This window comes from Myodes glareolus, chromosome 6, assembly GCF_982192425.1.
Source record: "Myodes glareolus chromosome 6, mMyoGla1.1, whole genome shotgun sequence".
NCBI classification, from domain to species: domain Eukaryota; kingdom Metazoa; phylum Chordata; class Mammalia; order Rodentia; family Cricetidae; genus Myodes; species Myodes glareolus.
The window spans coordinates 43,043,830-43,067,822 of NC_142031.1; the positions used below are offsets into that span (position 1 = coordinate 43,043,830).

General features: G+C 38.4%; 1 long non-coding RNA gene across 1 annotated transcript; it reads left to right on the top strand.

Annotated features, from left to right (window-relative positions):
* On the top strand, nucleotides 1-23,993 carry LOC125404156 (uncharacterized). The gene is made up of 3 exons (XR_015002017.1): nucleotides 1-62; nucleotides 13,859-13,999; nucleotides 23,923-23,993. It is a non-coding gene; the product is annotated as an uncharacterized LOC125404156 (long non-coding RNA).

Below are 23,993 nucleotides of genomic sequence, written 5' to 3' on the forward strand. Positions count from 1 at the left end.
ATTCCAGCTCTCAGAGATGGGGTCAACTGTTCTCCTGCTGTGCCTGCTGCTCTGGAATCCAGGTGAGAAGATGCAGTGCTAGGAGCATCCATTGTGATTATTACAGTATTCTATGCCTTGTTGTCCATATCATTATGCCATAATATTATGGCATTTCATCGGTTTCAGTTTTCCTTTTTATTTTATTTTCTTGTATATATCATGATTGCTGTTACAGAGTTCACCTACATTGGTTTTATACTGGGATACTTGTAGTATATCTATGACAGCAATGTGTGCTTATCATTTCAGGTTCTACTGCAGACATTGTGCTGACCCAGTCCCCAGCTTCATTGGTTGTGCTTCTAGGGCTAAGAGCCTTAGCCTTGCAGGGCCAGCGAGAGTGTCACTAAAGACAGTTTTCATCTTATGCACTGGTACCAACAGAAACCAGGACAGTCTCCCGAAGTCCTCATCTATGAAGCATCTAACCTAGAACCTGGGTTGCCTGTCAGGTTCAGTGGCAGTGGGTCTGGAACAGACTTCACCCTCATCATCTATCCTGTGGAGGCTGATGATGCTGCAACCTCTTATTATCAGCAGAGTTATGACTTTCCTCCCACAGTGCTTCAGGGCTGAACAAAAACTTACTGAGTTTTCTGGTCACTGAAGCTCTGTCTCAGTTGTTTCTTATTTATTTATTATTTTATTTTATTACTTTAAAGAATACCAGTCCAAATTCCCACTTCCTCTCCTCCTCCCACTTCCCTTCTACTCCCTGCACACCCTTCCCCTACCCCGATCAATCTTATGAGAGACCAAGGCACCCTGTGCTGTGAAAAGTCCAAGGTTCTTCCCACTATATCCAGGTTGAGGAAGGTATACATCTAAAGAGACTAGGATCCCAAAAAGCCAGTACATGCAGTTAGAGACAAACCCCAGTGCCATTGTATTTGGCCCCTCAGTCTGCCCCAACTGTCAACCATATTCTGAGGTAGTAGCTTGATCCCATGCTTGTTCATTCCCAGTCCAATTGGAGTTGGTGAGCTCCCATTCTCAGAGGCACATTGTCTTAGTGTGTGAATCCCTCATGGTCTTGCCTTCCTTGATCATACTCTTACTCCTTCTGCTCTTCAATTGAACCTTGGGAGCTCAGTCCCAAGTGCTCTGATGTGGGTCTCTGTCTTTGTTTTCATCTGTTGTTAGATAAAGGTTCAATGGTGATATTTAAGATAATCATCAGTCTGACTACAGGGCAAGGGCAGTTCAGGAACCTGCTCTATTGCTTAGGGTCTTAGCTGGGGTCATCCTTGTGGACTCTTGGGAATTTTTCTAGAGCCAGGTTTCTTGCTAACCCTAAAAAGGCCCTCAATCAAGAGATTACTTTCCTTGCTCTCATATCTGTCCTTCCTCCACAGACATCTCAACCATGTGATTATAGAAATCTTGTTCGTAAAGAGGATAAACTATGAAGTAGATATTTTAAAAAACAGTATGTTTGTCTCACCATGGACTTATAATTCATCTGCTTGTTTACTTTATAAAGGCTTCCATAATACTATTTTCAAGGATTTAAGTTGAATAAAACTGATTTTTTTTGTTGTTCAATACACTGAGTAGACAATCACTTTCAACTTACAGAAAACTTTCCTCAGTTTCCCAAAATAACCCGAACTTAAGCTCTGAAAATTGTTAGTTGTCTTGCAGACACAAGTTGACATTTTTTTGTAAGTTTATAAAATTTATTTATTTTTTTTAAAAAACAATCTCTTTGTATTTTACATACTGATCCCAGTTCCCCCTTTCTTCCCTACTCCCATTCCCCTCAACTTCGACCCACACTTCTCTACTCCTAATCCACTGCTTAGAGAGGGTGAGGCCTCCCATTGGGTGTGAAAAAATTCTGTCACATTACCTTGAGGCAGGACTTAGGCACTGTCCTCCGTATCTAGGCTGAGCAAGGTATCCCATCATAGAAAATAGACTCCAAAATGCCAGTTCATGCACTAAGGTGTAGTACTGGTCTCACTGCCAGTGGGCCCACAAACTGTCCAAACTACACAATTTTTACCCACTTTCAGAGGGCTGTTTGGTCCTATATAAGTTCAACAACTGTCAGCCTGTTGTCTGTGAGCTCTCACTAGCTTGGGTCAGTTATTTCTGTGGGTTTCCCCATCATGGTCTTGACCCCTTTGTTCATAGTATTGTTCCTCTCTCTCTTCATCTGGATGCCAGGAGCTTGGCTAAATGCTTTGCTATGGATCTCTGCATCTACCAGTTACTGGATTAAAGTTTTATGACAACAATTAAAGCAGTCATCCATCCGATTATAGGGGAAGGCCAGTACAGGCACCCTCTCCAATATTATTTAGTTTTAGCTGTGGTCATCCTTGTGGATTCCTGGGAATTTCTCTAGTGCTAAGTTTCTCGCTAACCCTAAAATATCCCCCTCTACCAAGGTCTATTGCTCTCCCTCTCGGAAGCTGACATTTTTACCCTGATATCATATTCTATTTTTATTTGCTTGAAATTTCACCCTTACCTCTTCAGAGTACGACAAACATGACTCCTGTGACTGTTTACTGCTTAGATTCTGATCTGCATCTCTGTGTCCATCAGAGTTCTTCATCTGTGATCTTGTACTCATTAGTTGTTATTATTACTTGTCCAATTCTCACATCTTTTTTTCTATAAAATCCTCCACAATTTGGCCACATTTTTTGTGTACCTTCTTTCACTTTTTTTGTTGTCTCCTATATATCTGGAGCTTTCCTGAAAATCACTGTCTGATGCTAGGTGATCCTGAGCCCAAAAACCTCTTCACCCAAAGTGCTGGATTACATGTCACCACTCTCATCTCCTTTTCATTTTGTAGTCGTTCTACCATTGCAGGTACATGACCTCTATAGGCCCAAGGGTTCACAGTCATGATCACAGAAGATTTATTTCCTAGATATCCTCCACATCTCCATGAGCCTTTTTTGGGCTTTTGCATCCTTCCTGTTTAGAGTGGAAAAGCTCAAAATAATGATCCCTAGCAACTTTTCCAAAATACATATCTCTGGGTTTTTCAAGTTTACAATCTTATCACAATAGAGAATCAGTACTGTATTGGTATCCTCCTGATGCAAGTAACCTAACACAAACTCAGGGACCTAAAATCACAACAACTATAAATTGACAGGGTATGTCTGCATCCTTTCTGCAGGGTCTCATAGGCTACCTACCGTTGAGGTGTTATCAAGGCTGAAATTTAGTCTGGGTACTTAGAAAATTTGTTTTTCATGGCCCATGATGATGTTTGAGCCTTCTCTTTTAGATGTGTCTTTCTGAAAATATCACTGCCAGCAAGGGAACATAGAGCTGAGTTTACCCAGCTACCTACATCTAACTCTGTGAGTTCTTACACCTTTCACATCTTTAACATTTACCTGAAACCTCTCCTTTGCTTTAACCAGTTTGCTGTTGCTTTAATTTCATACCAGAAACTATGGATCAACACAGAAAACACATGTATTTATTATGACTGGAAAATATCTCCAGTCTGGAACATACATATCATTTATTGTGACATTTATTTTTTACGATTGGAGCATATCTCCTGAGGACTTTCTTGGTGTTACATAACATGGTGAAAGATATCACATGCTAAGATCAATCGTGTGCCAGATATGCTATTTTTCCTCTTACTATAAGTCTAAGAGTGCTTTCATGGTATCTCCCCTTTATGACCTTACATAATTCTACCTACCTCCCAAACAACCTTATATCAGATTCTTTGATCTGAATCTGATGATAGTTTTCATCTTCCTAAACTTTCTTCACTGTTGGGCCACAGATTGTGCTTCATTCAGATCCCTTCTTTCCTGCTATTTCCTAAGCTTTTGTGCTCCACAGAGATTCTCTTCTATCCTAACCTATCCACTTGAAGGTAGATTACTCTTCTCAGATTTCTAAACTTGCAGGACCTTCATAGTTACCCACAGGGACAATCTGTTGATTTGTTTTCTATTTTTTGTGTGGGCATTTCCAGTTATCTTCTCTCTCTTGCGTCTGATCCTGTCATTCAAATATCAATTACAGACCTTTATTGGTTACTACAATTTCAAGATTTTCATCATCTACCCATAAAGACATGTTCGGTTAAAGAACTTAACAAGAAATAATACTCTGACATTTTAAGCTATTAAGAAATGTCCATATCAAGTCCTATCACCTTTCTCTTTGATGATGAAGTCCATGTGTCTGAGCCATGCCTAAACATTTATATTGCATTTATATCTATACTTAACTATACAGCTATTCTTTTGTACCTAATGTCTTAGGGGAATCTTATTATCTATTGCTTTTTGCTAGTGAGTTGTGTACCCAAGTGTTTCTTCAATCAATTTTTCCATCTTTGACCTATATCAAACCTTCATAAGATCTCACATAGAATATTAAATTTATATTTACTTTATATTATTACAACATTGTTTTTTACATCTAAATCCCGTTAACCTTGAGCCAAATAAATGGAATGTACTAAATTTTCAAGATAGAAAATTTGGCCATGAAGGATCAATAGGAAGGAAAATTTCAGTACTAGTCAATGTGGAATAAGTGCATGATGGCCTCTCTTTGCTTGTTATAGCAACTAAAAGTCAATAGAAACCACAAGAATTAATGAAGGAGGTTGGCAAGGTAACTCAATAAAATGATTACTTAGTATGCTTGAAGCTCTGAATTTGATCATAAAACTGTTTGTGGTCAATACTCATAAATGACAGCATTTATGAGGAGAAGGAAGGAGGATGATGTGCGTAAATAATTATTGGCTATAAATATTTTGTTGCGTAACTCTGAAATATATGAGTGACCATGCCTACAGAATATAAATCGGTAAAAAAACAAAAAGTACCTAAGCATGACTATCTTACTACCAGCCAATGTAGATTCCAGGGATAAAGGAGTGTTTTATACAGGCATAAAAAGTTGATTCATTAAAAAAACAAAGTAATTTCCATTGTGCATATACTTAGCAACAAAGCTTCTAACAGTGTTAAGGAAATTTGCTGGAATTAACAGAAAGAAGAAATAAGTTATAATTATACCTGAGTGTTTTAAACCTGTCTCTCCTTAATATTTCTTGAACTGGAAATTGGGTATTACATGTGCCAGACTTAGGCTCTATTAACAATCTCTTTTACAAACCCTGGATTGTTGTTTTCACTTTTAGACAGGGTCTCACTTAGTTTTCCAAGTTCACCCTGGCTTTCCAAATGTCCAGAATCAATCACCCATAAACCAGAATTAGAAGCCTTATCCATCCTGCCCAATGGCTCATTTATTGACAGATCATGTAGTCAGGGAGTCATCAAGGATATATATTTCAACATTGCTTTTAATCCATCTGGACAAGGAAAAGTTGATTGAAATGTATCCTTAAAGACACCAAAATAATTGCTATTTTCAAACTCTCAATGATTTTTTTTAAAAAAAGTTCATATAGTCTTTTTTTACTTATTAAAAATTTCTTCCTCCTTCCATCCCATTAACCTCCCACCCTCCCTCCTCCTCCCTATACAGTCCTAACAGAAGTCAGGGTGCCCTGCCCTGTGGAAAGTTCAAGTTCCTCCCCCCTCCATTCAGGTCTAGGAAGGTGTGCATCCAGACTAGGCTCCCAAAAAGCCAGTCCATGCAGGAGAATCAAAACCTGGTGTCATTATCATTGGCTTCTCAGTCTGCCCTCATTGGCAGCCAGATTCAGAGAGTCTGATTTGATCACATGCTTGTCCAGTCCCAGTCCAGCTGGCCTTAGTGAGCCCCCATTAGATCAGTCACACCATCTCCATGGGTGGTTGCATCCTTCGTGGTCCTGACTTCCATGCTCATGTTCTTCCTCCTTCTGCTTTTCATCTGGGCCTTGGGAGCTCAGTCTAGTGCTCCAACGTGGGTCTCTGTCTCTATCTCCATCCATTGTTGGATGAAGGTTCTATCGTAATATGCAAGATGTTCATCAGTGTGGCTATGGGACAAGGCCAGTTCAGGCACCCTCTCTTGCCCAAGGACCTAGCTGGGGACATCTCCTTGGACACCTGTGAACCTCGCTAGAGGCAAGTCTCTTGCCAACCCTAAACTGGCTCCCTTAGTTAAGATATTTTCTTCCCTGCTCCCATCTCTACATTTCCTCCATCTCAACCATCCCATTCCTCCCACCTCTCCCCAATCCTCCTCTTTTCCATTCTCTCTCCCTATCTACCCTTACCCCAATCCCACCCCCATCTCTGTGCTCCCAACTTTTGCCCGGTGATCTTATCTACTTCCAATTTCCAAGAGGATAACTATATGTTTTCTTTGGGTTCACCTTCTTATTTAGCTTCTCTAGGATCACAAATTATAGGTTCAATGTCCTTTGTTTATGGCTAGAATCCATTTATGAGTGAGTACATACCATATTCCTCTTTTTGGGTCTGAGTTATCTCACTCAGTAAAGTGTTTTCTATTTCCATCCATTTGCATGCAAAATTGAAGATGTCATTGTTTTTTATCACTGAGTAGAACTCTAATGTGTGTATATGCAACACCTTCTTTATCCATTCTTCGACTGAGGGGCATCTAGGTTGTTGCCAGGTTCTAGCTATTACAAATAGTGCTGCTATCAACATAGTTGAACAAATGCTTTTGTAGTATGATTGGGCATCTATTGGGTGTATTCCCAAGAGTGGAATTGCAGGAAACTGAGGTAGGTTGACTCCCAGTTTCCTGAGAAACCGCCTTACTGATATCCAAAGTGGTTGCACAAGTTTGCATTCCCAAGTCCAAATGGATCGAAGACCTCAATATAAATCTGACCACACTGAACCTGATAGAAGAGAAAGTGGGAAGCAGTCTGCAACACATGGGCACAGGATACAACTTCCTATGTAGAACCCCAGTAGTACAGACAATAAGAGCAACAATGAATAAATGGGACCTCCTGAAACTGAGAAGCTTCTGTAATGCAAAATTCACTGTCATTAAGACTAAAAGGCAACCTACTGAATGGGAGAAGATTTTCACCAACCCTGCATCAGACAAAGATCTGTTCTTCAAAATATATAAAGAACTCCAGAAACTAGACATTAAAACTCTAACTAACCCAATTAAAAATGGGGTACTGAACTGAACAGAGAATTCTAAACAGAAGTTCAAATGGCCAAAAGACACTTAAGGTCAAGCTCAACCTCCTTAGCCATCAGGGAAATGCAAATCAAAACAACATTGAGATACCATCTTACACCTGTCAGGATGGCTAAAATCAAAATCACCAATAATAGCCTATGCTGGAGAGAATGTAGAGTAAGGGGAACACTCATCCAAAAGTTCAAAGTTTTAGACCAATTGTTTTCAGCACTGAACCAAAATTACTGAGCATTGAAGACATTCATATCCTAAACCAATAGAAAACATTATGAACTCCTGAGCTCCAGTTTGTAGGTTGGAAACAAACCAAAGATGCAAAGAAAGGCCCAGAGTTCATTTCATTAGGTATTGTAGCATTCTCATTGAAATACTAGTGTTATAATGGTTTTTAAAGCCATTATAAATGTAAGCCAACCAGAAACTTGACAACTCCCTTCCAAACATTAGAGATAAAAAGGGTGGTTATAAAAAATAGAAAAAGGTAGGAGAGAGTGAAAAAGTATGTCTTCCCCACTCCAACACTGAAGCCCAACACTGACAAATTTTTCACTTTTTCTATAATTGCATATCCTCGAGCTCAGGTGTTAAATCTGTGGATCATGGAACTGATCCTGTAGGCCATGACAATATAATCAACAATAAAAGGTTCTGAATGCATGTCAACAAAAATCTAAGTGAAAAGCAGATATAGAGTGAATCTGAAATGTTTCTGACTGTATGAGCCACTATTGTACCATGGGGCTTCACTGCAACAACCTTCAATATGAGCACAAAGCATCCACATTTTTCACTGTGCATGCCAACTCATCATGTAATGCTGCAATTAAGGCATTGGCTTTGATTTCAGATGACTTCATGTGGTATTGTGCATTGTTGTCTTTTTATTGAAAATACAAAGTTTTCTACTTTGATAAAAACTGTGATTTATTCACCTGTGATGTTTCCTAACCAGATAAGTAGCAATTTTGTAAATCATTAGTTTCTATAGTGTTAGAATGTTTAACTTTGTGTGTTGGGGTTTGAGTTTTTAGTTTGAAGTACATGAAAACTGGGATTAGGAAAGAATTTCTAAGAATTCCTGAAATGCCCTTAAGCATACTTTTCCATGTTTTCTAGTGTATTCCTATAAAGTCTGAATCTTAGAATTAATAATTATAAAATCACAATATCTAACAACTATGAAATATGTCAAAGTGGTGCTACATAGTATAAAATCAAATATTCAGAAAAATTAATTACTTTTGTAAAAATAAGCAAACACACACATGTAACAATATACATATCTTCTTCCATCAATTGTAAATAATAAAATTATACAGTTAAAAATTCGAATTTAAGGCAAATTTTCTAATAATTTCTTATTAGTTAATGTTTGACCTTCATACCTACATTACAGGCTTATATGTCTTAGCCTAACATTTACACTAAATGTTCATAGGTGATATTTCACTTCAAACATCTTGCACGTCAGAAACAGGTCCCCAAGGCCGCTGTGCTGAATTTGAACTGAAAGAATCCTCCATAAGGAAGACATTTCATGATGACCAGAGGTAACATGCAAATGTACAAAGTAGAAAAACAACCAAAATCAATACTGAGCTATGAAACTTTTTATTCCCAAGGACCAGCATGGCACAATAGTCTTAAGAAGCATGAGTTGCACGTATATCTAAATGATAACCAACACATTTCTAGTAGAACTTAAAGACCTACTCCATAAGAGGGAAATCATACCTGGTAGCAGAAGTCTTGTCAAGGACCGAGACCTAGTGAAGTCATGAATCTTGGAGAAGAATCTACACATTCTAAATTAATTAATGAATATATTCCACAACTACACTCTAATTTGTCCTCATACCTCAAATAACTGCAGTCACAATTCAGCAAGAAAATTTCTCTTGGAACATCTGTAAACTTTTATAGAAAGGCAGAGTTGTATGCAGAATTCTAGATGTCATTGTTTTTTACCACTGAGTAAAACTCTAATGTGTATATGTTCCACACCTTCTTCAACCATTCTTCTGTTGAGAGCACCTAGGTTGTTTCCAGGTTCTGGCTATTACAAATAGTGTTGCTATGAACACAGATGAGCAAATGCTTTTGTAGTATGATAGGGCATCTCTTGGGTGTATTCCCAAGAGTGGAATTGCTGGGTCCTGAGGTAGGTTGACTCCCAGTTTCCTGAGAAACTGCAATACTGATTTCCACAGTGGCTGCACAAGTTTGCATTCCCACCAACAATGGATGAGTGTTCCCCTCACTCCACATCCTCTCCAGCATAGGCTATCATTGGTGTTTTTGACTTTAGCTATTCTGACAGGTGTAAGATGGTATCTCAAAGTGGTTTTGTATGCAAATGGATGGAAATAGAAAACTCTTTACTGAGTGAGATAACCCAGACCCAAAAAGAGCAATATAGTACATATTCACTCCTAAGTGGTTTCTAGCCATAATTAAAGCGCATTGAACCTATAATTTGTGATCCTAGAGAAGCTACATAAGAAGATGAACCCAAAGAAAATCATATGTTTATCCTCCTGGATATTGGAAGTAGACAAGATTGCCAGGCAAAACTTGGGTGCACGGGGTGGGGTGGGGGTGGATATAAGGGAAGATGGGTAGAGAGAAGGGAGAAGGGGAGGATTAAAGAGAGCTTGTGAGAATGGGATGGAAGTGATGAAGGAAGGGTGGATATCGAACAGGGAAGTAAATATCTTAATTAAGGGAGCCATTTTAGAGTTTTCAAGAGACTTGACTATAGAGGGGTACCCAGGTGTCCAAGGAGAGGTCCCCAGATTGGTCCTTGGGCAGAAGAGGAGAGGGTGCCTGAACTGACTTTGTCCCATAGCCACACTGATGAATATCTTGCATATCACCATAGAATCTTCATCTGGTGATGGTTGGAGATAGATACAGAGACCCACATTAGAGCACTGGACTGAGCTACCAAGGTCCAAATGAGGAGCAGAAGGAACAAGAACATGAGCAAGGAAGTTAGGACCACGAAGGGTGCAGCCACCCACTGAGATGGTGGGACAGATCTAAAGGGAGCTCACCAAGGCCAGCTGGACTGGGAGTGATAGAGCATGTGATCAAACTGGACACTCTGAATGTGGCTGGCAAAAAGAAAAGGCAGAATTGTGATACCCAGTCATAATAGATACATCTATAAAGCACACCCATATGTAAATATCAGGGAACATTGTGAAAGAGAAAGAGGAAAGGTTGTAAGAGCCATATGATCAAGGCCCTTCTTGAGAGATTGTGTCTCCTAGTAATATCAAAACTACACTTTTGAGTCTCACCAAGATAGTTTTATAAAATTTAATTTACTGTTGTCTGATAAAGACTACTTCTAATACATGTTTATATTATTCTTGTAATTAATCTGATAGCCAAAATACCAGGAGATCTTTTTAAAAGCTGAAAACTATGGGAGGCTATTCAGTAGGAGGCCACTTGTTTTTCCCAGCCACCTGACTAACTTAGCCCCAAAATAACCACAGAGAAACTGCATTAATTAAATCCCTACTTGGCCCGTTAGGTCTAGCTTCTCATTGACTAAGTCTCACATTTTAATTTAACCAATTTCTATTAATCTGTGTATCACCATGTGGCACTGGCTTACAAGCATAGCACATCTATCTCTGGCAGTGGATCTATGGCATCTCTCTGACTCTGCCTTTTTTCCTCTCAGCATGCCATTTAGTTTTCCCTGCCTACCTAAGTTCTGCCCTATCAATAGGCCTAGGCAGTTTCTTTATTCGTTAACCAATGAAAACAACACATAGACTGAAGGACGTCCTACACCATTTCCCCTTTTGTGTTTAAACAAAAAAGAAGGCTTTAACTTTATCATAGCAAAACTACATATAATAAAACAGGTATCAAGCAAAAACTACAGTTTTTTACAACTACTTTATTTTATATCATAACTAACAGAAACTATAATTATAACTATAAATTATTCAATGCCATCAAAGGATCCAGAAGAATATTATAATACCTAAGTAAACAAGAAGCACATTGTAAGCAACTTCCAAAACTCTAGAAATGACAGAGATATCTTGCTATTTGGACAGTCACCCAATATTCTTCTGCATTGTTGGGTCATCCATCTTCAGCCCACAGACCCATAGTATGCAGCAGACTTTTCCATGAAGCAGGAAATTTCAAAGACAGTTCAGTCACTTTCTTCTGTGTCCTACAGAATGTCCGACAGTCTCTTTCATGAAGCAGGAACCCGGAAGGATCTTCTCACCTTTAGGCAAGTTCAGCAGTCATTTCTCTGTGGGTTCTACATGCCCAGTTAAGCAGTCCAAGGAAGAACAGTTTCTTGCCCAAATGGCTAACCAACTCCATTAGGAGCCTCTTCAATGCCCAACATCCTTTTGAAGTAGGTTGGTGCTTCCAGTAACAGATATGTCTCATTGTCATAAAAAGTCCTAAATTTTTTTTAAAACATTGAAATGCCATATTCTGAATGTCTCTGAGAGATTTGAAGAATATCTCACTAACTGAAATATATCTCTATACATCTAGAAAATCAAACTAACATGACTGTAATTTTGACTATTATAGATGACTATCTATTAAGCTATAATTCTTAATTATACATTACATTTTTAAATGAACTACACAATCACAATACCTTAATCAAGAGCAGAAATATACATATAACAAAATTGACCTTAAATTTGTATCAATAAACCAAGATTCATACCAATGCAAATCTCTACAGTGAATCCCCTTTTAAATTAAATAGACTATTATAAACAATATTTGGAAATACCTGCATAGTTTTGTCCATAATAATTCTTGTTGTTTGGGGGCACTGTTAATCAGGTCTTTCATGGTGTATCCTGTGTGCTAGGTTCATCTCAGTCAGCAATTGGGCAAAGTATTTTTTTGAGGGGTGTTCAAGGTGATCTTTCTGAGGAACTTATTCTATGTAACCAAACCAGTCTATAAGCAATCCACAGGATCTCATCAACTGTGGAACAAAAGAAGAACCTCTTTTCCAAAGAAACTTAACCTTAGACTCAAATTTTAGAATCAAGATACCTTTATGTTGGTTTAACTTAGCAGTCCGTACAATGAAATGTCTCACTGTACTTAGTTCTTTCACAGTCAGAAAATTCAAAGAAAGCACAATAATATACATAATCCAGACTCTCTGTGAATCTTCCATTTTATGTGGTTTATTTTTCTTTACTCCTTTTAAGCTATGACTGCTGTAGAAAGGTTTGCAGCTTGTGGTAACTCAGTTAACATATGACTATCTGTACTCTGCCTCTTTAAAGACTTTTAAAAAATAATTTACTTCTTTTCCAACTCTTTATACTCTTTTTCTTCTCTCTTCCAAGCCTACATACATTTATCCAACACTATGACTCATTTAGAGTTCTTTTATGTCTGAATCTGTCTTCATTGCATTATCTGCAATTATTTTCTGTTCAGAAGGATTTCTTAAAATGCTAAGCAGCTTGATCTCAGTGGTCCTGGGTGGGTGCTGGCTCTGCCTCTCTCAGGCTTTAAATATGGTGGAGGTTGTTCACCTCAGCAGCTTTAGAACTGCCAGGTGGGAGCCATCCTCACCAACTAAACTCTGGGTAGCATCATGCAGCATATAAAACCTTTTTTTCTGAGTAGCAGCTAAATCTGCCTGGAAACATCTCTGTGTGTGGTGGCAGGAATCCTTCATGCTGTCCTGCCTGTGCATGCCTAGTAGACCTGATCACACCACCAGCCTTGCGGGGGTCGGGCACCAAGCCATGTGCACTGTCTCAGCCACTTTCCTCCCAACCCTGAGTGAGCACACAATTACCTAAACCCACAAATGCCATTTAAATACTCCATAGCCAGAGTTCAAGCTAGCAGCCTGGCCCAGGAAGCTGTGTTTTAAAACAGTGCGGCTTTTGTACTGTAGCTGCTGTTGAGTCAGGAAAACCTCTCTTAAAAGAGCTGTGGCATGCCACCAGTAAACAGCAAAAAGCTGTGCTAAACACTATATTTTTGTTTCTAGCATTCCTTTTCAAACTCTCTCAGGTTTTAAGTGGATTTAGCTGGTCACATGGATGCCCATTTGTTGCAGGGGGAGGCCGTTTGTTTGTCCTGGCCACTCAACTAGCTTAGCCCTGAAATAACCACATAGAAACTGTATTAATTAAATCACTGCTTGGCCCATTAGCTCTAGCTTCTCATTTGATAAGTCTTACATCTTAATTTAACCCATTTCTATTAATCTGTGTATCACCTGCCTATCTCTGGCAGCAGATGTATGGTGTCTCTCTGACTCTGCTTCCTTTCTCCCAGCATACCATTTAGTTTTCCCTAACTACTTAAGTTCTGCCCTATCAACAGCCCAAGGTGTGAGACCATCACCCCTTATTCTCAAAGGGGTGAGAAGAAATTTCCTAGTAAAATGTTTTAAAAATAAAAATCCAGACTATCTAATTCCCGGGAAGATAGTGGCCTTCGCTCCTCCCTACCGGGGAAATTCCATGCACAAGGCCACCGATAGAAAAGATGGAAAAATTGACTTTGCCCTGGAAACAGAGAACAAAAAAGTTTAAACAGATATAGAATTTCAGAGTGGAATTCTGTACACTATTGTGGGTAGCATGGACTTTATAGTATGAAAGATAGCATGAATTTCATTGGCTCCCTTAATAGACTATTCCCTGGTCTCTTTCCATATCTCTTTACCCACTAGGCAACTGGCATATGTCTCCCCAGAGAGTCCTTTCTGTTCACGGATTAGAAGAATTCTTTGTTCTGCTATTGAGTCCACTGTTAGAGTCCTCAGAAAGAAGGCCCTTCTGCATAGTTTGCATGCCAATGCTCAGGATCCCAGGTGAGGTCAGAGATGAAAAATGAAAGCAACAATGGGTGAGATCTAGAACCATGCTGACTCCTGGGTGTCTTCTGTGTACATGTGAGATGAGCATGATTTACACAGAAAGATGAGACAGGAATATTGCATTTATAAGAGAGAGAGTACACAAAGAACAGGAGCTTGAACTCTAGATGCTGGCTGTTAAACACAAAGGTTGATATGCTGTTATAAAATCTTAGGGGAGGGATTTTATTACATGGATTTATTGGGTTATATTTCAAATTTGATATTGTGGGAATTCCAAAATACCATTTAGTAGTTAGTATGGAATATCAGAAAATAGTTAATATTTAAATTACTAATAAATTTGTATGACCTCACACTAGTCTGACAATATCTTAGGATCCTCTGGATATATTGACATGACTCAGACTCTGTTATCTCTAGCTGTCATCATTAGAGACTTGACCTCAATTTCTTATAGGAAATTTCTTATAGTGCCTCCTACTAAGTTATGGAAATACCTATTTGAAATGGGTGTTATATAAGCCATGACAGTGGCAAAAAATTAATGATTTATAAGATTTCCAACAGAACCCTCAGGCTCCTGACAGGTTTAGTGTCAGTGGATATTAACTGGACATGAAACAACTTCCTGAATGCACCTTCTATAAATAACTGAGAAAGTTATGATGCAATGTAGTTCAGGCTTCTAATCCTGGCTAATGGGTAGTGAAGTCAAGACATTCATGCTCAGATCAGCAAAATGTAGGATGAGAATGTTGTTTATTTATTACTATGTAAAAAACACACAATTTCCTTATACAGCCTAAAATGAAACCCTTTCTGCTTAGGGGGTCCAACTGCCATCTTGTAACACTTGTATTTGAAATGTCATAGAAAATTGTATTAACTTGAATGAGAGGAAGATAATAGATCAGTAAGTTCCAACTTAGTTCTGTGCCAGATAGAAAAGACAACTTCAAGCAGGCAAAGCTTTAATGGTACTTTCAGTTCTAGCATCCTCACCATGGCAATATGAAACAGAAGAGTAAACATCATCCATATAGATAGAAATGATAGAAGGTAAAGGAAGTTCCAGAGTATCAATAACCTTGTGTTCTTCTGAAGATGGTTTTTGACTTTTACCTGATCTTTTGTGGCTTCTCTCATTTTTAACAGTAGGTTAAAAAGCAAAGCAAAAATAAAAAAGTCACTTCACCAGAATAATTAATTAAAAAGAGATCATGATAATGACTAAAATGATGGCAGACAGAGCAAGCAGTATATGCTGCTGAAGTGACTTTACACTGGTACAACCACTGAGGACTTCAATATGGAGAGTTCTAAAGAAAACATGGAACTGCAATCTGGTTCAACTACTCCTATATTAGGCATATTTCTGGACAAATGTAAATCAAAATAAAGTAGAAGTCCTAGTCTATGCTCTATTACTATGAAGAGGCACATTTACCATGGCATCTTTTATAAACAAAGGCATATAGTTGGGCTTTCTTACAATTCCAGAGGTGTAGTGTGTTGTCATCACTCCAATAAGCCTTGTAGGATGCAGGCAGACATGGTGCTGGAGAAGCAGGACAGAGTTCTACATCAAGATCTGCAGGCAGCAGAAAGAAGGAGACTGGACTGGGAATATGCTTTTTTAAAATCAGAATTCCACCAAAACTGACACACTTCCTCGGTGTGGGAGGTCCTTCTGTCTGTCATGGAACACAAAGATTAATGGAGATGGGTTAAATTAGTATGTAAGAGTTAGCCAATAAGAAGTAAGAGCTAATGGACCAAACCACCCATGGAGACAGTGTGACTGGTCTAATGGGAGCTCACCAAGGCCAGCTGGACTGGGACTGAACGAGCATGAAATCAAATTGGACTCTCTGCTTCTGGCTGCAGACTGAGAAGCCAATGATAATGACACCAGGTTTTGATTCTCCTGCATAGACTGGCTTTTTGGGAGCCTAGTTTGTTTGGATGCACACCTTCATAGACCTGGATGAAAGGGGGAGAACCTTGGACTTCCCACAGGCAGGGCACCCTGACTTCTCTTAGGACTGGAGATCGAGGGGGAGGGGGCGTGGAGGAAGTGGGAGGAAAATGGGAAGATGGGAGAAGGTGGAAATTTTTAATAAATAAAAAATAAATAAAAATTACTTTATACTTTTGCCTTCTAATTATCCTTCTTCACTCCTCTGTTTTTTCCATCCACTTCTTTCTTTCTGTTTTCTTTTCATTCTTTAATTTCCCCTTCTCTTCTTCTTTTCTCTATTTCCCTTTTATTCACTTTCTCATTTTTTCCATTTTTTTCCTGCATCTATTTCTCTTTTTGCTTCCATCATTTATCCTTATTCCTTTTTGTTCATTTTCTCCTCCCTTTTCTTCGCTGTTTTCTGTTTTAACTCAACATGTTGATTTTTTTTTCCCAAGGACTGTTATGCTGAGGTAGTTCTAGCATCAGGTCTGTGAACAGATATAAGCCTGTCTTTGGTTATGAGCTGAAGCTATCATTAGAGTTTCTAGACAATTGTGGTTTGAAAGGTCCTTGAGGTTCTATGTTGACTTTCTTCCTTGTGAGAGCTTGCACTATCTGATGGTATTGACTGCTGATTCACATTAGTCATTCTCACATTCTCACATTCTGCTATTCTGTTTTCTTCCTCATTTGTTGACTGTTTTGCATGGGTACCATACAGAATAGTCCAAATGCTCAGAATTTATTAACCAGATCTTGGCAATGACAACTGAACTGCATCAGACTAGCAGGGTAGGACAAATTGGAATCACAGATCTAGCTTCTCATGTCTCTGCTGCTCCAGTGACTAGTGACAAATTTAAGATCATTACAGTCTTTTCAGAATGCTAGGTTTGTAGAGAAAAACCATGTTATTATAGAATATACTGGAAGGTAATTTTTATATTTTATATGAAGACAATATGCAGATACTATAAAAAACTATTTTTTCCTGATACACAGTCTCTCTAGAAAGTCTTGGCTATCCTGGAATTCAGTATGTGGACCAGTCTGGTATGATGTGGGAGTCCCCTCTGTATGCTGTGATTACCACTGATGAATAAAGAAACTGACCTGATATGACAGAACAGAGCTAGGTGGGGAAAACTGAACGCTGGGAGAAAGAAGGTAGAGTCTAGAGAAGCCATGGAGCCGCTGCAAGACACAGGCATGCTGAAACTTTGCTAGTAGGCCATGGTCTCATGGTGATTCACAGATTATCAGAGATGTGTTAAATTAAGATGTAAATTTAGCCAATAAGAAGCTAAAGCTAGTGGACCAAGCCATGATTTAAATAATATAGTTTCTGTGTGATTATTTTGGAACTGAGCTGCTGGTGGGTGGGAAACAAACAAGAGGCCCTTCCCCAACCCTGGTGTCTAACTCATAGAGATCCTCCTGTTTCAGCCTCCCATATCCTAGCATTAGAAATATGTGCTTCTATACTCAGATTAGAAAATATTAATGTTTGTGTCAAGAAACTTCTGAATATGTATATATGTATGACATTGATCTCTTCCCAATTGAAGGTGCTGATGGGGACATCATGTTGAGCCAGTTTCTATTCTTAGTGGCTGTGTCAGAAAGAGAAATGGTTTCCATCATCTGTAAGTCCAGTCAGTGTTTATTTGGTAGTTATACCCAGACAACCACTTGGCCTGGCACCAGTAAAAACCAGGGCAAACTAAACTGCAGGTCTTCTGACATCCACAAGGCATATGCAGTTCCTTATCAGTTCATAGGCAGTAGATCTGGAACAGTTACATTATCTTTATCAGTGTTGAGGATCCAGAAGATTATTACTGTCAACAGCATTACAGCTCTCCTCCCACAGTGCTCCAGTCTCCAACACAAACATTCTCTGAGAATCTCACTAGCTGCCTACACCACACAACCCTTCACACTTCACTCATCTGCCTTCTAGTCAGTGTGCCTGGCACATGATGAGTAAACTTATATGACCCTGTAAAATATTAAAAAACACAGTCCTTCTAAGACTCATGGAGCACCATGTAGCTAAGTTCTCTGTGTAAATTATTATTTCTTCTTTAACCATTTACCACATAATCTGTACAAAAAAACCACTCATTTTGTAGTTATGGAATCTAGAATTCAAACACAAGACTCAATGGCCTGAAAATGTTCACAGCCTATAATTCAATGTCAAGGCTTTATGATTAATTATTTTTCATGTGCATGGATGTTCGACATTTGCATATGTCTTGCACCTTGTGAAAAATATGCTCACAGAAGACAGAAAAGGGAATTAGGTTTCATGGAACTGGCGATACAAATAGTATTGAGCTGCCATTTGGAGGCCTGGAATTGTTCCTGGGTACTAGGAAGAGAAACCAGTGCTCTTTTTTTTTTAATTTGACTTTTATTGAGCTCTACATTTTTCTCTGCTTCCCTCCCTGCCTTTCCCCTACCCGCATCAGCCCTCCCCCAAGGTCCCCATGCTCCCAATTTACTCAGGAGATCTTGTCTTTTTCTACTATGCAAGTCTCTTTTAGTGTCCTCATTGTTATCTAAGTTCTCTGGGATTGTGGTTTGTAGGCTGGTTTTCTTTGTTTTATGTTTAATAACAAATGTCCATTAATTTAGAAGCTTATCAATCCTCATGCCTGCACCCTACATGAATGGTGTGGAAGGGTTCTCTGCTCAGAGTTTCTCAAATTCTAAAGTGTAGGGTTGTCATGAAATCTCTGAATGTGTTTGTATGTATGACATTAACCTCTTCCCAATTGCAGGCAACTGCTGGGGACATCATGATTTCTCAGTTTTCGTCCCCGATAATTTATGTCTAGCATCCTTCACTCTCTGCTTTTCATTCATGGATGTGATGTGAACAGCTGACTCAAGCTCCTGTCACTTTGCCTTCTACATTATAATTGTGGTCTCAAGTAAAGAACAAAGATTCTTCATCTTGCTCATGTAGGTGTTTAATCACAGCAACAAAGAGTTAAGGGCACAACCTTTTAAGCCTGAAAGTGATGCTTTCACTGACATAATTCTTTGCAAAATGGAGTCCTGTTCTCAGGTCTTGATGGAGAACTGGATTCTGCATCACCATAATAGCCTCATTAAACTCTGAACTAAGAAGAGATAGGAACAAGGTCAATTACAAACACTGAGTTGTTTCCATGATTTTTACTAATTTCTCATTTCAAATGAAGTCATTTTCATGTGTAAACAATTTCCTTTCAGTTTAAAAGAATAGACTTTAAAAGGCACAAGAAGCCTTTAGAAGTCATGTGTGCTTTCCCCTCTTTCCAGTGCCCTCCATTTCCTGAGGCAGAGCCTTTAGCAGCAATCAGTTCTTTATTTGGTCATGGATCTTTCTCATTCTCCATCTAGTCTGTTTAATCAGAAGGCACTTATGGGGCTAGAGAGATGTCTCATCGGTTAAGAGAACTCACTCTTTGTTCTTTTAGAGGTTCTAGGTTCAATTTGCGGTACCCACATGGTGGTCTCTGACAATAATCTGTAACTGCAATTCCAGAAGCTCTGACTCCCTCTTGTGGCTTCTGTAGGCACCAGGCAAACCTGTCATTCACAGATGTGCATGCAGCCAAAATAGCCATAGAATTAAAAATTAAAAAAAAATAGATAAGGAAGGCACTAGTATCAACTACATTTCTCCACTACTATGCCACCCACAGTGGTTGAAGCTGATGGGTCACTAATGGCTTTACCTTAAATGTCTTTTGTTCATGGACGTCACTATGTGTAAAGACATACTAAACCTTGAATACAGTATATGTCTGAGTAAACTCACACATGCTCAGGAACCACATTGTTGATATTTGTCCCTGGTTCCCTGCCACTGAACCAGTCAGGGACCTCAGCTGGAAGCCTCATAGATAAAGATTTTAGCAGGACATTCAAGGGCACAGCAGAAGCAAAAGTCATTCTGGAGTCTATAATTAATTCATGACCCTGTGATTTCCAAAGAGTGAATTCTGGGCTTCTTTTTGCATCTATGTCCTATGTTTATCCTGTAAACTGGATCCTAATTGTCTGAGGCAATATTCATTGTTCTTAAAATAAGAGTGAAATGAGAGGGAATATATAATAGGAGGAAAAAGTGGTTTGGGGTACTTAGTCTACAGTCACCCAGCCCTGGTAGAGAAAAGACTTCTCTAGTGACTTAGCTACTTTGCTTTTCTGGTTTTTCAGGTAGAACTCCAATATTTGTCTCAGGGTTTTTATTATTCATGTTACACTGTAGGACAGAAACTTTAAATCCTTGAACAAAGACTAAGATTTAAAAATACTGATGACAGCCTACGTTGGAGAGAACATATGATAAGAGGAACACTCATCCACTGCTGGTGAGAGTACAACCTTGTACAGCCACTTTCAAAGTCAGTATGGCAGTTTTTCACAAAACTGGGAATTATTCTATCTCAAGGTCCAGCAATATCACTCTTGAGAATATACCCAAAGGATGTCAATCATACCAAAAGGACACTTGCTCAGCTATGTTCCAGGCAGCCTTATTCATAATACCCAGAACCTGGAAACAACTACAACACCCATCAACTGAAGAATGGATAAAGAAAATGTGGTACATTTACATAGAATATTACTCAGCTGGAAAAAAAGACCAAGGACATCATGAAGTTTGAGGGAAAATGGATGGAAATAGAAAAGAATCACACTGAGTGAAAAATCCAGACTCAGAAGGAAAAATGCACTGTGTGCTCACTCATAAGTGGATATTAGATATAAAAGAAATGATTTCCAGGGTACAATCTACAACCCCAGAGAAGCTAGGCAACGAAGAAGACCCTCAGAGGGATGTATGGGTCACCTTGGAAAGGAAAGAGGAAATAGATGATAACTCCTGATGTTGGCTGTCTTTCTGTATATGTGTTGCTTTGATTGGTTGTTGAATAAAGCTGTTTCCAGCAATGGCTTGACAGAGTAAAGTCAGACAGGAAATCTGAACAGAGAAAGAGAGTGAATAGGCAGTTGGACAGATACCACTTAGCCACTGAAGTAGAAGGATGCCAGAACATTGCTTGTTAGCCAACACTTCGCAGCAATACATAGTTTAATAGAAATGGAATAATATAAGACCTTGCTAGGACTATGCCTAAGCTGTTGGCCAAACAGTTTGTAATTGATATAAATTTCTCTGTGATTACTCAGCACTTTTTCTGCCAGGATATGAAAATACAGACTCTGTTTACAAAATGGCACCAAATGTTGGCAATATACATCCACATACATCCTACAAAAGCTTTAAAAAGTGCTTCAAGATCCAGAAAAGAGAGAGTCAATTGCAACTTCTTTTTATCTGCATTTCTTCTGATAGATTATATCTGCTGTTGTTGAGCAGAGGCCCAACTTCTGTAACAGACAGCTTTCTGTTTCATGCACAAATAACTCTGGCTCTTTCTGAAGGTCCTGCTATGGAGAACTTAAATGTGTTTTGCGAGCAGCATGTTACTAGTTGCTTAATGGTGACATAGATCTGCTGTGTCTCTGGAGCTGGGGTGATGAGCATTGCTTGAAGAGACAGTAAACATACCTCCTCCATATTGGATAGGGCAGAGCCAGTCAGCAAAGCTGCAGCATTAGTCCTAGCTACACCCCCTTATATTAAAAAAAAGTGTTCCTGCTCTAAAAAAAAGGATTACAGATACACAATAAAGACAAATTCAGACAAAAGGGCTTCTAAACAGGTCAAAGTAAATTTGATAAATGTGCATGGTTTAAGACAGAGAGGATAAAAGATAGACAGTGTCATAGATAAAAAATAACTTAAAGATATTAAACTGAGGTTCTTAAAAATAAAAATCATATTGGATCATGAAAAGATAAAAAATACACCAAGAGTCTGCATTATGTATTTTACTGTGCTTTCTTTCAGTTTTTGACTGTAGAGAGACATTTAATTCTTGGAGCTGCTAAGCTAAACCAGTACTTATATTTTAAAGTATCTTGACTTGAAAATTTGAGTCTTTGGAAAAGAGGTCCTTTTTTAGTTTCCACTGAGGATGGGAACTTCTGGATTCCTTCTAGACTAATGTGACTTGATTGAACAAGAGTTTCCAAAGCTCTCTATGAACCCTAAAATTAGTTCACCCAACAAACAGCAGAAATGAATTTGGAGAAAACTATGCCCGAATTCCCAAAATGATTGTTAATAAATATTCATTATCTTCAAAGAGGTTTTTTAAAATGGTTAATGGTTATAATCAATCTCTTTCTAGAAACAAAAAGAGGCATATGCTATAGAAACAAATTATTTCACATTGTTTTAAATTTTGGTCTATTGATACAAATTTAATGCTAATTTTGTTACACTATACATTTCTACACTTTTTAAGGTATAATGTTTATGCAGCTCATTTAAAATGTATGTATAATTAAAATACAGATTAAAAGATAGTCATGTATAATAACCAAACTTTCATTAATTTTAGTTAGGTTTTCTAGAAATGCAGAGATATATTTCAGTTAGATACAAAATTTTCAACACATCAAAGACCTGTAGACTATGACATTTAAAAGGTTTTATGAATTTAAACTTTTCTTAGTGAGGCATGTCTGCTTCTGGCATTACCACTTAATTCAGAGGGGTTTATGGGCATTGAAAAATATCATTGTGATATTTGCCTTCGATGTGGCAAGGCTAGCAATTTGGGCAAGAAAGTGCTCTTGCCTGAACCACTTGATGGCATTCTGTATTATCTGGACATGCACAACCCACAGAAAAGTGACTGCTAAGCTTTCCAAAAGATGGAATTGTCATTCAGGTTACTGCTGCACAGCAGAAACTGCCAGATACTCATCAGGACACAAAAGAAAGCAGCTGATAAACTTTGCCAGTACAAGGCAGAAGAGATCTTCAAATTTCCTGTTTCACTGAAATGTCTGCCAGTTATTATGGGCTAATAGGCTAAACGTGAATGGTCCAAAGTTACAAAAGAACTTTGAGTGACTTTCCAGGCAGCAAGATTTCTCTGTCACTTCTAGAACTCTGGAAGTTTTTTGAGATGTACTTTCTGATTACTTAGATAATATTATATTCTTCTGGGATCTTTGATGGAGTTGAAAATTATATAGTTATCATTATAGTTTTCCTTAGTTATTAATTAGATATAAAACTTTTGACTCAACAAAATAGGTATAGATGATAGACTATTTCTCTTAATTTTCCAAATATGGATGGATTAAATATCGTAACCATAATTCTTGTTTGATAACTGTTTTGCATTTGTAATTATACTATGTTAAAGTTAAATAATTCCTTTTAATTAGATAGAAAAGGGGAGATGATGGGGGACAAACTGTATATGTGTTACTTTTATTGGTTGATGACTAAAGTTGTTTCAACCAAAGGCTTAGCAGAATAAAGCTGGCCTGGAAATATGAACGGAGATAGATAGAGAAGGTGGAGCTGTAGCCACCAAATAAGAAAGAAGCCAGAACAATACCAGTAAACTACAGCCTTGTGGTGATACACAGATGAATAGAAATTGGTTAATTTAAGGCTAATTTTAGCTAGGAATATGCCTGAACCATTGGCCAAAGAGTGTTATAATTAATTTAGTTTCTGTGTAATAGTTTCTGGGTGGCCAGGAAATAAAACCATAGTCTCCAATTACAATCTCCCTTGTAAACTGGTGGTAGCGGTGTAGAAGAGAGGGGTTGGGGTTAGAAATATGAGGGATGAAGATGACTGAGTTAGGGGAGGTAGAGCCATGAAAGAAATATTTTTGATACAGGGGGTTATTATGGGGAAAGGGAGAAACACGGTCCCAGCAAAACTCCCAAGAATCCACAGGAATGACCCCAGCTAAGACTTCTAGCAAGAATGGAGAGGGTGCTTTATTTGACTTTTTCTTGTAATCAGATTGTTGACTACACTAACTGTCATCATTGAACCTTCATCTAGTAACTGATGAAAGCAGATGCAGTGATCCACAGTCTAGCACTAGGAAGAGTGCTAAGAGTCCACTAAAAGGT